The following is a 14,360-nucleotide window of genomic DNA, read 5'->3' as shown; positions in this document are numbered from 1 at the left end:
CAGCCTTAACAATTAAGATTTCTATGCCATCCAACTCCTTCCATAAATTGGAGATGGCGACCACTCTCATACAGAACAAAATCCAGGTCGGTAAACATAACGGTTTCACAATCAATGGGCAAAAATTAATCCGCAAGACATAACGAAAAAATTAATAACTCGGACCTACCCAAATATTGTAAAATGCCTTGACCTTGCATCTAATCATAAGGAAGTTCTGATAAACTTTAAATCAATTTTAGATTCCATAAAGGACCTACTCACCTCAAAACCCAAATCAAACCGTTCTATAAAACCAAGATGGTTTAATCATGGTTGCACAGCCGCACTAACAAAATTAAAATCTGCACTTCATATTAAACCGCGAAACGCAGCTCAGATCCAACTCTTGAGGCGTCAATATATAGGGGAAAGAAAGCTGAGAACTGCTCAACTTAAGCAAAAACTATGGGATGACCTCCACAAAGGCGCAGTGTCAAAAAACAGCGAGCTTTTTTGGCGCACAGTCAGAACTCCATATCTCACGGAAACAGGTATCCCAAAAATAGAGGTCGCTATCGACGAAAATACATGGGTTTCTCACTTTGAAGCCATCTTTAAAAATACTTCATCAACAGAACAACTACCCCGAAAGGCCCAGTACCCCATCCTGGTGCCTTTCGACATCCCAGATCTTTTGGAGGCACTGCAGAACAGCAAACTTGGCAAGGCACCAGGACCCGATGGGGTCCCAATGGACCTTTTTAAAAGCAACCTAGATCTTTGGGCCCCCATCTTAACTAGAGTCTGTATAGCGGCCGCTAATGAGGGAATCCTAACCTCTTGGACCAAATCAATAATGGTCCCCATTTTTAAAAAGGGGGACCGCCAAGATGTAAAATGCTACCGGCCTATTTCACTGCTGGACTCGCTCGGGAAAGTAGTGGGGAGAGTGATCCTAGAGCGTCTTCAGCAGTGGAGCGAGGACCGGGGCATAATTTCTGACATTCAATTTGGCTTCCGCGAGGGCTTTGGCACTCTAGAGCAGGTCCTTAACCTCACCCTAATAATGGGCAAATACACCCAGGCCACCCCAACTAAGATCTATATGGTCTTTGTCGACCTTTCCGCAGCTTTCGACTGCGTTTCACATGCAAAGCTGTGGAGGGTCCTAGCCCAATTAGGAGTAGATCCACCTCTCTTGGACTTTCTAGGAGAGCTTTATACCGGAGCAACGGCCAGAGTGCGCTTTGGCGTAAATGGAGAGCTGACGTCGCCGTTTAGCGTAGGGCGTGGGGTCAGGCAGGGATGTGTCCTGGCCCCCTTCCTCTTCTCACTCTATACCAATGGTCTGGAGGGGGAGATGTTGGAGGGGGCTCAGGACCTCCCACGCATAAATCGCCGCCTGATCCCAGCCCTGCTCTACGCGGACGACGCTGTTATCCTCGCACGAACACCTCGCGAACTCCAGAAAGCAGTGAGCAGGTACACGACCTTCATGGGCAACCTCGACCTAATGGTGAACGTGAAAAAAACGTTCGTAATGACAGCTGGTAGAGGCCAAAAAAGAATAAAACCTATACAGCTCAATAACCAAAAGCTTGAAGCTACCCCCCAATATCCTTATTTAGGGGTTATGATAGACGACCAACTTAGCTGGAAGTCAGCAGTGAACACAAGGGCACATTTGTTCAAGAGGTCAATCGCCGCCCTAACAACTTTTTCTCAGAGACTAGGCAAAAGGGCACCAGTGGAGCTCCTCAAGATCTACAACGCCAAATGTCAGGCTATCGCAACATATGGTGCGGGAGTCTGGGGTTACACCGACATTAGTCTTATCCAGAAGGCAGAAAACGCCTTTTTAAGATTCCTGTTAGCCACCCCCAAAGGTACCTCAACCTATGCAATGCATTTAGAACTAGGCATACCCTACATAGAGGACCTAATTAAAATAGAACCGCTGATGTTGTGGCGCCGCATTTGGATGTCAGACAAAAATGCATTGACACAAGCCATCATTGCAGACTCAATGAACTTGGACAATTCCACAAAAATAAAGTGGCTTTTATATGTTAGAAACTTTTTTAATGATCTAGGCTCAGAGAACTATTACCTGGATCCGGTAACTATAACAGACATTTCGAAAAAAGACCTCAAACAGAAAGCACTAAGTCATCTGGAATCCTTAAGACTTGCATCTAACGCATCAAAAACGGCAGTTATCCATGCAAATATGATTCAACTAGCCTATGACATTCACCCGTATCTGGTACTTCAAACATCAACCTACGAAAGAATGTTAATCACAAGATTTAGGCTAAACACCTTCTTTAGAATGGTTACCTTTCCGTCACAAAACTGTTGGAATGCCATTCTCCCGCCCTGTCCATGTGATGGTTCATCAACACAGTCTAATCTGCATGTGATCCTGCTCTGCAAATTCCATCAAGCTCACAGAAAGATCTGGTTATTACCGATATTAAGATCTTGGGGGTTGAGACAATGCAGACCTGCTCTTTTAAGACTGCAAATGCTGGAAACGGAAAATGTCTGTTATTTTGTTAGTAGTTTTTTAAAATCCATTATGAAACACAGAAACAATCTTTAAAAATCCTCGTCAAGTTCACTTTGAGCGGCTCTCGGCACATTCTTGATTGACTCTTCTTTTTAATTGTGAAATGAATTTTATATGAAATATTACGTAATATATGTATTTTTGCACTGTATGATATTTTCTGCTTCTTTTATGGTTTTTCCATTGTGAACAAGCCGAATAAAGATTTATATATATATATATATATATACACTATCTTTTGTGAGCTGAATAATTATACATATAAACTGCATGTCCATGCAAATACTCTGGCCATTTTAACAGAAAATGTGCCATCTGTAAATGACTGTTTATAACCAAACCAGTGGTCCAAAACACACCACTGGCTACATATCACACCCTTATTACCAGTATCACCTGGAGCATAGATTGAGGGGGGTGTTACACCCCCCTAATAAATGTATTTGTTGATAAATAGCTTGGTGCAGGGGCTTTCAGTTGAGTATGATGAGGTGTCTGCTGCATTTCACCATGAAGTTTTGCACACAGAGACATACATGCACACACACTCCCTCCATCTGTTTGTAAAAACGTAAAAAATGTTTGGTATTTCACAAAATAATGGGGCATATTCTCAAGGACTTATCACTGAGTTAACGGCACTTTATCGCAGCCAAAGTGGTGATACATCTATTGCCCCATTCACAAGCTGGTGCTAACAGTCCATATCACCAGTTTACCAGCGATAGCAGCCGCAAAAAACATCACCACAGATGACCCCTGCAATTATCGCTGATGAGATGCAGAGCAGGCGTTCCCGTGCCAAAACCCCCAACAACACCACTCCGCAACATTCTCAATGACCCGCCAGATAGGTGATAAGATCCCAAAAATGCGGTAAGGCGGGTTACCAGCAAGAAATTAACACCTGCTCTGACCTGGTGCAAAGTCGGATGGCAGCCTGCACCACAAAAAGGAGCCCAGCCTAGAGCACACCAGAATAACAACATATGCCATGAAGCCAACGATCATGCAGCTCAGAGCCACATCAGGGAATCTCCACCAATGTCTTCGCCAACCACCCAGGCAATGTGCGTGATCCCTATATCTTCCGACAGTCCATCATCAACCAGCGCTACCAGGATAGCACCCACAGAAATGCACTGCTCGTTGGCAAATACCAAATGAACACACCACACACCTTAACTCTACAATCATGCAACTCACAACACTGGGAATGCACACGTCACAAGCTCACATACAGAAGGCCAAACAACATGCACACCCACCAGACACGACAGCACAACTTACTGTGGGAACCAGGGCCAGACATGTACATTAGTCATCAACGGCATGGTACCTTAGCCACACAATAGCAGAATGTGTGAAGAGGTGGGGTCCAGGCATGTGCGAAGGAGGCAAGTGACCAATGAATGAGAATGTACAAAATGCAAAGTGTGGCTTGGATGTGCTGGCCGGACTGCAGTGTGCAGACCACACACATATCAATGTCGACACACATGGCTGGTGTTTGGAGTGTAGTCAACAGTGGACACAACCATGTCACCCCAGCCAGTGGGGAAGATCTTGGAAATGTAGCTAGTTACTTCCCCCTAGTAAGCGTGAGCGGAGTGGGCTGGCCCAGCATAAGCAAGGCTGGCATAAGGGTGTGAATAAAAGGCACCTAACTCTGGGCGTGGTCCTCTTCCCGAATGCCCAACGTCTCTGCCAGGGCAGCACCTCTCACCCCTCCATGATGCTGACAGCGTCACCATGAGCGGGGTTGCCAGCGATCCTGTGCACCTGCTGCACTCCAGGACGCTGGTGCCTGAACGGTCTTGCACGCCCCTGCGCACCCAGGCCTCAATGCCCACCTGCCGACACCGGCGTGTGTTGAAGAGGGCCCACCACATGCTGGTGCAAGCTCCAAGCCCGAGGCCCGCGACCTTGGAAGCCACCTCCAGACCATCACGGCCTCCGCAACACAGGCCTGCAGTACTCCTTTCTCATTGACGTACTCCACTGGCAGACACAGTAGACAAGTAGGTCACACATTTGGAACTAAGTCTTGATTTCACCATGGCAGAGAACATTAATTATGGCTGAGTTTATATCACTATACTCCCTTCGATGTGGTGCCACCAAGTCTGTACATAGCATTACAACCACACCTGTCTGTGGGCCCACGCAGACTACTGCCCTCAGCCTACGCCGCGCTCGAATAGGTCACACAATTGGAACTGAGTAGCGATTTTTCAAAGGTAGAGTGCATATCATCGCACGCAAGGAGAGGTGTAAGAGGATGACGTGCTGCAATCAGGAGGAAAAAAGGATCATCGTAACGGAGGTGATCGAACACTACTGACAACTGTCCTGGTGTCACTAACTCTGTGCATCACGAGCCAATGACACATGGCTGTGGGCCACTGCTGACTGCTGCCTCCGGCCTAATCTGCGTTCGAGTAGGTCACACAGTTGGGACTGAGTCTTAATTTAGCAATGGGGGAGTTCATATCTTTGTACCGGCATCATCGCAGACTGCATCCCCTCTCAGCCCCGGTGCCACTATGTCTGTTCCCCGACATTCATGGACACTCTCTGGTAGAACTTTGGTGGTGTCTGAGTCTATGGACTAGGGGTTTGTCTTCATCCTCATGTAGCTGATACTGAATTGGTGGTGGAAAGGAGGCTCTAGCATTCCATGCTGCTTCCAGACGAATACTGCCCTCTGCATCATAACCTGGAGGATACCTTCCACTGTCCCCGTGACAGTCCCCTTGAACACCATTGAGAACCCGCCTAGTCCCCGTGATCCTACCTCAGTGGAATGCAAGTCACCGTCCCGTGGCGGTGTGCCTGTGCCAGCTGCTGTGCATCCAGGGCCACTAACTCTGTGCAGCCCAAGTCAGGGACCCTGTCTGATTGAATATTGGATGGTCTCTAAGACGATGGCCTTGGGGTCGTCAACGCCACGTGTCTGTGGCCCTGCGCTGTCCGCTGCCTCCGGCCTCAACTGCGGTCCACCAGGGTTCACATATCCAATCGACTACTGATCGACCCGACGTGGCATCACCACAGGAGGCATATGCCACCATCGCCAGGACCATCTCCAACCGCCATCTGCCAGAGTCAAAACAGTGGTACTGGCAGACTAATGGAGTTGCTCACACCTGTCGTGGATGCCATCATCAGCCTGATACCCTACTCAGCACTCCAGGTGCCACTGACTCAGTGCACCACAACCCATGGACCGTTACTGATTGAGTTTTGTGCTGTGGAGAGGTTGCGCAGCAATGTCAACTCAGGCAGTGTGGGAGAGCTGGGACGATGGTGAGGGAGATGATGCAGGTGTAACGCACCCCACTGCAGCTGCATCAGGTATATCCCAAAGGGACACAATATAAGACATTTTCATCACATGAGCGCGCTCAGCTCTAGTGCCCCAACCTCAGTGCACTGCAACTCACGGACGCTTCTATTTGCATTTTGGGTGACCTCTGTACTTGCTCCGTTTACCTCCATGTTGCTCAGCACTTTACTCTGTTATGCTGGTGTTTTCAGTTTCCGTTTTAATGGTATACACTGTTCAGGTTGTTGCCAGCACCAACCACTCTGTGCGGGCTGGCTTACACTCACCCCACACACATCCAGCACAGGTGTCACTGTACATGTGGCCCTGCCAATAAAGGGGCTGGGCGCATGTGCCCATAGCTAGTTCCTCATACTATCTGCGTGTGTCCCTGTGGTCATGTTCTATGCATGAGGGCCCTGCCCCCTACGACATTACATTGTGCTTTGTACAGCGGATGCAGACATGTCAACGCAGGCAGCGGGTTAGAGCTTTGACATGTAGCTTTGTCGTCACCCACTCAATACATAAGAAGAGTGGACTGGGCCGTCGTACACTGAGCCAATGTGGGTGTGTGACTGATAATTGTGTGCCTCTGGACGTGGTTCTGTACTGGAAATGTGCATATGCATGTGTCTCTGTGGCAGTGTGGCGCTCCTTTGTGGGGTGTAGGTAGTCCCTGAAGGGTATTAGAAACCCACATATGTGATCTTGTTCATCTTCCATGGCTTCTGACGACACCCGCACCTGTTCGCCACCTCCTTTTGGAATTCTGATGCCTGGCATTGGAATGGCATGTGTGGCTCGGTGAAGTGTTGTGAGCCACCCCTGCCTGCGGGTGCTTCCTGCTGTGTGGTCTGTGCTGGGGCTGGGTTCTCATCTATGTAGCTTGGCTGCCCTGGTGGTGGGGTGCCTGGGATGTCCACGAGCTGTTGTAGGGCATTGGTGTCGAAGGTGTGGTGGTCCGCTCCGGCCTTACTGATGAGTTGTCTGGTCTGCTCTGCTGGAGGTGTTGTTTAGCTCTCTGCAATGTGAAGGGGACATGCATGTTAACATTGTGTTGACATGCATGTTGGCGCATTGTCCATATTTACATGCAGGCTGTATGGCAATGAACATTGTGACTTTTTGGGATTTTGATGCTGGACAGTGGATATTTGGACTACATGACAGATGTGTGGTTGTACGCGTACATTCCCATCTCACCGTTTCCTGTTCTGTTAGATGTAGTTGGCCTATTTCTGCACATGTACGGAGTCAGTTGTGTCCTCTGGCCTGCAGTGTCAGGGTTGCACATTGTACCACATTGTCGTCAATGTGGATGTGCTGTTCTTGCTATGTGTGTGTGCTGCAGTGTGCCACAGGGATCAGGGACATGATCCAGGGTCATTGTGGGTGTGCAGTGTGCTACACAACGTTGTGCATGTTTGCCATTATGCCCATCTCCCCTGTCCCCCAAGTCCCTGGTCGTTACTCGCCCTGTTGATTTTCTGTTAGGTCCTCTCGAGCTGTGTCCAGACTCCCAGCTCCTTGAACCGTCTCCACACTGATGACTGTGGCCACCATTTCCTCCAGATCCTCCAGTGGGGCAGGACTCCCACTTCCTGCCTGGGCCTCTTGGCCTCCTCCATTGACCTCCTCGACACTCCGACTGCATTCACGGTAGTCAAATTTTGGGTCAGTTGTGGGTAGTGTTTTGTCACCTCCGTGAAGCTGATCTGGTTTGCCTGCGGACTGCACCCCGTCTTCCTCTCCCTCTTCTCCTTGGCCTTCCCCGACCCCATTGTTCCTTGCTGGTGGTCTGTGGGGCTTGTGGGGTTAGTGTTGGCCTCTGCACATGGGCCGTGTGCATCCATGTTGCTACATACTTTGGATTGTTTTGGGTGTGTTCTTTTTGTTGTTTTTATAGTGCATTTTCCCACCAGACGTGTGGGATTTGCAGGTCTGTCGCTGGTGTTCACTACTTTTTGTATCGCGATTTGCCTCATCGCAAGCCTTTTTGCGTTCGTGTTTCGCATTTCTGCGGCGTCACGTTGACTTTATCGCGGACATTTAACACATTGTCGGGGGCCTATCTCATGGTGCCTCCGTGTCGTGAACACTTAGTTAAAATAGCGTAATTTTCCTGCAATAGACTGTGATGTTGAAAGTTGCGTTAAGTTACTTTTGCAATGGTTATCACACGTTCTTGAGAATATCCCCAATGTCTTTTTCCCACTTAGTTCCCCTACCAATCTGCAAACCTCTCCCTTTCCACTGCGCCTGTAGCCCCTATTGTGCGCCCAGCTTGTCGTATAATATATTTTAACATTCTGTGCCAAGTATGAATGTTTGGAAATCTGAAGCTTACATGCCCACAATCTTACTTACCAAGCTACATCCCCTGCTTTCCACTCTCCATCTGAATGGGTGTGGCTTATTTGCTGCACTTGTGTTTTGTGTGATGCTTGAACTTTTCACAGTTCCAATGACCAGCGATATAACAATAATGGCAGCACCTACACTCTGATAATTGTTCCAGCACCACTAATTTCTTGAAAGGAGAAAAATTGAATATAATAATATTGTAATCCATAGGAATACACCAATGGCCTGTACTATCACCCTTTCAGAAAACAGGTCACGTTTTAGACAGATCAGCATTTTATCATTTACTTTAGGCAGGGAGAGTGACATTGATTAAAAATTGAGCACACAAAAGGATCTTTGCACAACAGAACTATGACTATTGATGACAGAGAACGACCGTCAGGGAATAAAACCAATAAAACACGTTGAGCAATTTCGTATTGCTTGGTGTGTTCTGAGCTGTCAGATGACAGGGAACACAATGTAATGCTTCATTGCAGTTTTGTGCACGTTGCTGTATTAGTGTGAAACGCTAAAATTAAATATCACGCTCAAATTCCATTAGTTAATCGACTTAGTAGAACACCCGGAACGTTTTCACTTTAAGCCAGACACACCGTCCATTTTGTAAATAAAAAAGTTAACAGGACTAACCCAGGAACGGACACAAACTCGCTGTTTTGTTTACGCCTTATAGAAAGCATTGCTGAGATAAGTTTAAACGCACCAAGAGAAAGTTTTTCTGTTTCAGCTGTAATTTCTGCCCGGCGTGCCCGTGCCCCACCCCTCAGTGTTTAGCGAACTACACCCAGTGCCTGGCTGGACAGCAGGTGCAGACTGAGTGCCACTGACTCCCTAGTCAGCCGAGACTGAACCTGACCGGTAAAGCGCTCTGCACTGCTCCTCGGTCTTCTCGTCGCTGTAACGCCTGTGGGTGGCCGCAGCTCTCGGAAGAATCTCTCCCTCATTGGAAAACACCTGAAAGGTAAGTGCGCGTTCTCTCTTATAGCTCCTCTCTTCCGGGAACGTAGTCTGCGTGGTAGGTCGTAAAGGCTTTCATGTTACTTTTTACAGCGATTCAAATGCCATTAACAGTTTCGTGTACAAAATGCTTTCAAGGACAGGTTGGATGACTTTTTCCAGAGGTTTGGCGCAGTCAGTGAGCAATTCAAAGCTCCTGCGTAGCAAGACCTGAAAAACGAGGCAGGAGTTAGTGTACTTATGGTTTATGCACGTGTATCAGCGCATGTGTACAAAAGGCTTTGACACCAGTGCTAATGTACAAATGGAGTGCATTTCGCGGCCAAGATGTACTATGGATGAGAGCAGGTGCTCGCGCAATGTAAATGTGATGCAAACAGCTGTGCCAATCACCTTAGTCATGCAGAAGATTTTTTCTGTACCGAAATTTGATGCAAGCACAACGCCAAATGCCTTTGTGTAACACCGAGCCCCTACAAATCCGTGCAAAACGGGAGAAACGTGATACTGCATGACATTTCCGTGCGTAGCCTTTCATATTTGTCAAATCACACAGTTCAGATGGTGCGTATGGAAAGGTGGGCTGGAGGGTGTGTGCCTCAAGTACAAATTTCACACAAGACACCACCTGCTCACATGTTCATCGTGGCACAAAGCTTAGCGTTGTCCTAAAACAGCATATTTGCGACCACAGCTGATATTGTCATTGGGGCGCAATTCTTTGTAAACATTTCGCGGTACCTTTTTTCCATTTTCCTTGTTGTGCTGTTGGATTTTTAGTAAAATCGGATCCAGCAATCATACTACCTCTGATCTATTTTTCTCACTTGTTTTAAGATAAGCCAAAAACATTTTGCCATGCACACATTTCCATGGCGTGGCCCCTCATTCCAGATTCTACTGATTGCGCCTGTGCAATTTTGCTCCAACATTCGGGACGAGATTTATCAAATGAATGTGTTGCCCTTTAATCACGCAGAGTGACGCAAGGGAGCGCAATCCTTAGGGCAGATTTACCAAGCCACGCAAAGCCACCTTGCATGGTCCTTCTTGGCCAGGGGCGTAGCTTATTAAGAATTTTTGGTGGCGGTGTGAGCTTCAGATTTCACAACTATCACTCTGGGACATCTTGTTAAATAAAACACATTATATGAGAAGCAGGACTTGAGGGGGGCTTACGGGGCAGTGGAAAGAGTGAGGAGTGCAGATTGTTAGGAAGTACACAATATACTCAAAACATAGATGAGAGAGAATGTGTGGGTTTTTGTCAGTGTAAGCATGTCAAAGTCCCAGGTGAAATCCGACAAACACTTAACATTATCCGACTGAAAGCACTTGTACCCAACTAGTTACTACAAAATAATTTTTATAGGTGGTTGTAACACCCCAAACAACCCCCCTGGAGCTACTCGCCTGTTCGTGGCTTGGTAAATCTGGAGTGATGCAAGGCAGCGCCGGTAACTGCCTTGCCTTACTCTGCGCCGGGAAGGCATTACATGGGTGAAAAGTGGGTGTTCCCACATAATCACAAATGATTTTTGCCTCATTCTCATATTTACCAAGAGCAGTAAACCTATGAACGGATCAAAATTGTACCCCTTCCCGATAGAGGCGCAACAAGGAGAAATATCTCAATTTTTTAAATATCTTTGCTAAGGATTGTTTTCGGGCAGGAAGGTGTCCCTATTGCAAAATTGCCCTGGCACTGGTACAATCTGTGTAATGGAACCACCATTGGGTTCTAATTGGGAAACCTGTGGACTAGATGCAATGTTTGTATTTTTTGTTGGAGGAACACATATGTGGTATATAAGTATGTGTTATTTGTGTTGTGCAAAGCTAGGCAAAGGGCAGAGGAATGCTTTCTATGAGTGAAAGTGGACTGTTACAGAGTCAGGATGTAGTGTTCTTTAAAGAGGTGTGTCTTAAGTTACTTTCCTATATTGGAGCAGGGTTGAGTCAATAATTGATACAGAGATGCTGTTCTCGATGCTGGGTGCATAGATGGAGAAGGCTTGTGATCTTGTTTGTTCTTTTTTTGCATTACTTCATCTCCAGTCTGATGGCACCCTGGCTGCAAGTGTGGCAAGAGCCACGGGAGGCAGTGAGGTTATCAGCCAAATAGGCAGAGGTGCCGGTCATGATAGCTTTGTAAATGATACAGTTGTTTTGAGCATGGTGTATGGCTGGCAAGAAAAGCCACTGGAGTCCCATCAGACTAAGTATGATGTTATCATATTTTTTTAAGACCCATGACAGCGAGTGTTGCAGCGTGTACGATGCCCTGAATTTTGAGAGCCCATGAGGGTTAAAACAAACTTTGTAATAATATTGGTTCTGTATGTAAACACATTTAGGCTCTACAGCTGGAGTAGGACCCAGCCTTTCTTCAACAGATCTCATTATAGAAGAACATTACCCATATGGGGGTGTTCAGAAGATGACCATGGGTGCAGGGTGACCAGTTTGTTTAAGTAGTAGCGTCAAGTTGACTGAATGTTCAGAAATGCTGAATCTTTGTCAACCAAAGCTGCCTTTTTGAGTTAAAAACAAGTTTCTGCTAAACTGCAGCTCAAATGTTAATGATAATGTGGTTGGCGTGGGTAATGTATGCAGCCTTAAACGGGAATGAGTTTAGCCCTTTAACAAAGGCAGTTGAGGAGGCTGATTTCCTTAGACCCTTGGGTGAGTAGTTCCAAAAGTTCGGGCCCTGGTAAGAGGGAGCCTAAGGTGAACTCAGGGAAAAACTGTCAAAAGATGATCAGAGATGCTGAGCTTTCTGGTGGTTTGTACACAGTGAGTATTTCCTGAGTATAGCTGGGAGCTCAATTCTTGACACGTGTGTAAGTAGAACAACCTAGTCTCCACTCATTCTCTTGGACTGGAAGCTAGTGTAGTTGTTGCCAGGCCCCATACACCTGGTCCTTTTCAGCTCCTTCCTGGATAAGTCTGACAGCAGAGATATGTTCGCTGTGTAAATGCTGAATTTGAAACTGGGGTAGACAAGTAGATAGACAATGTGAGTGCTGGAGCTGTACATGTATTATGGACTGACAATCATGGCTCTGTGGACGTGAGATATTGATGGTGGACCGACCCAAGTTCATTTAGATGATTGCAACCACTGGTAGTGAATGAACCGATCTGGATGCCTGATTTACAACGGACTTCCACACTCTTGTCGTGGCAGGGCATCCGTACTCGAGTTACCCATTGCGGAGCCCGCGCCATGACTGGGGGTCCTCCGCCACACAGCAGAGTACCTTTGTGAATTGGCCCTAAAGTGTTTAAAGTCATGTCAGTATTGCACTAAAAAATCAGTTTTTCCGTTAATAACCCTGTTGCCACTCTGACTTCTTTCTGATTTTTAAAATGTCAGTTATGCTCGAAACTTAAGGAATTCTCCTTGTGCGATTTCTGAAGCTAGAATGCCACACACTGGTGCAGAAAACTAGTCAAAGCTAAATTTCAAAGTGATAAGAAAAATCTGTGATCAGTTTTGTATTGTATGAAACCCTATTTTGTCAGTTAACGAGAACATGAGTGCCATGCGACAGGGCTAGAGTTCGCCCCTGCCTCAGGAAAAAAATACCGGCCATATGGGCATGTTTAGAACTTTTGGAAGGGACAGGCGCTGGGCACTGTATTATTTATTAAAGGCACAACTCTTCCTCTGTTAGCTAATATAATCGTGCAGGAATAGTTTAAATAGCTCTAAAAGAAAGTTATTCATACATTTTCCATTTTAAGTTTACTTAATATAGGAACATGTCAATTATTGTGTATATTACAATTCAAACCTCAGCCACGACGCCCATTTTCTTGATTGCACAGGCCATATGGCACACTGGCCAGGCCCCTCTGCGCCTTCGAACCTTCTGCTCAATTTCTCATACTGGCCACTTTGGCAAACTAATTAACCTGTTACCGGCCTCTGTTTTTAGTGAGGCATTTAAGTTAGAGCTCGCACTGCGGATATATTTGGTTATTCGTCCTTTTGCATATACGCAAGAGTTTCCTGGTAGTAGTGGCGCAGCAAAGTTACATTCTTACAACGGATGCAAAAATGCGGATACGCCAGTCTCCAGAGGTGTGTGACTGCGGCGTCGGCAAGTATCAACTTACTCCACCTCAGGATAAGCAGTGTTCTTGAAAATGTGTGGTTTGCAGCTACTGTCTGTTGATACCGAACAGGTGTGTCCTGCCGGGAGGATTCTGTGAAGGTAATCTGTCCTGGAAGCGTAGACTGTATTCAGCGCACCTGCCAAACTTGTTTTTCGATGCGGAAATCATTATAAAAAGCTGCGTGCTCTTAAAGGTTCGCACCCTTTTTCGCTTCCCAACAGCCAAAGTCAGGCACCTGCTAAAAGCAGTTTTGAATTGGTAAATAGGGTGTGCTGAGTTATGGATACGTTTTGTATATTAAATCACATGCTTTACGTTTGCACATTTCGACAAAGGTACGGACGCTTCCCTTAAAATTAGATCCTATTTGGCATTGGTTAACTAAGAATGAAACACAGGTTTATTATTATGGAAGATGTGGTAGGCCCAGTCATATAGCCTTTTAGCTTTCGAATGCATATGAAAGTCTATATGATGTAGATAGACAGTGGCTTGATAGCAAAAAGAGTATAGGGTTTTCCATTGGCCCATATCAAAATCTGGGTCACTACACAAGTTACTATAAAACCAACATTTACTGCTTTTCCACGATATTATAATTATATTGTTTTGATGCATTTATACAGCTGTTAGAAATGGGGGTAGGTAGTTGGCAGACATAGGTAACTTTGTCCAAGTAGGGACCCTTGCTTTTAATCAGGGTACGGGGGTACACACTTTAGATTAACCCCTTGCTCACCCCCCAACCCCCCACCCCCGTAGCTTGGCATGAGCAGACAGGCTTATCTCAAAGGCTATGGGTGAAGTATTTGTACACGTGGGGTGGACGAAGGGGGGTGGTGCTCAGTATAAAAATAAATAAACTTTCCTTGCCACTGGGTCCCCCGTCTCTGCTCCCGCTCTCCTTGAGGAATAGGAAGCACAGCCAGGCCCCAATGACCAATCACAATGCTGCAACGCAGCATTGTGATTGGACAGAGCGTCCTGGTTTGACAGCCAGGAAATGGGGCCTGGGTATGTTCT

At 46.5% G+C, this 14,360-nt stretch overlaps 1 protein-coding gene across 6 annotated transcripts in view; it reads left to right on the top strand.

Annotated features, from left to right (window-relative positions):
• The first annotated feature begins 9,013 nt into the window (after positions 1-9,013).
• Positions 9,014-14,360, top strand: part of BCAS1 (brain enriched myelin associated protein 1) — a 531,445-nt gene continuing 526,098 nt past the window's right edge. For 5 of the 6 annotated variants that reach the window (XM_078652059.1, XM_078652057.1, XM_078652058.1 and 2 more), the window contains exon 1: positions 9,016-9,216. The gene's annotated coding sequence lies outside the window, so the exon portion shown is untranslated. Of the gene's footprint in view, positions 9,217-14,360 lie in introns of all 6 variants that reach the window. The other variant, XM_078652060.1, reaches the window with a different exon arrangement.

Source organism: Lissotriton helveticus, chromosome 7 (genome assembly GCF_964261635.1).
Source record: "Lissotriton helveticus chromosome 7, aLisHel1.1, whole genome shotgun sequence".
NCBI classification, from domain to species: domain Eukaryota; kingdom Metazoa; phylum Chordata; class Amphibia; order Caudata; family Salamandridae; genus Lissotriton; species Lissotriton helveticus.
This window is presented reverse-complemented; position numbering and strand designations above follow the sequence as displayed.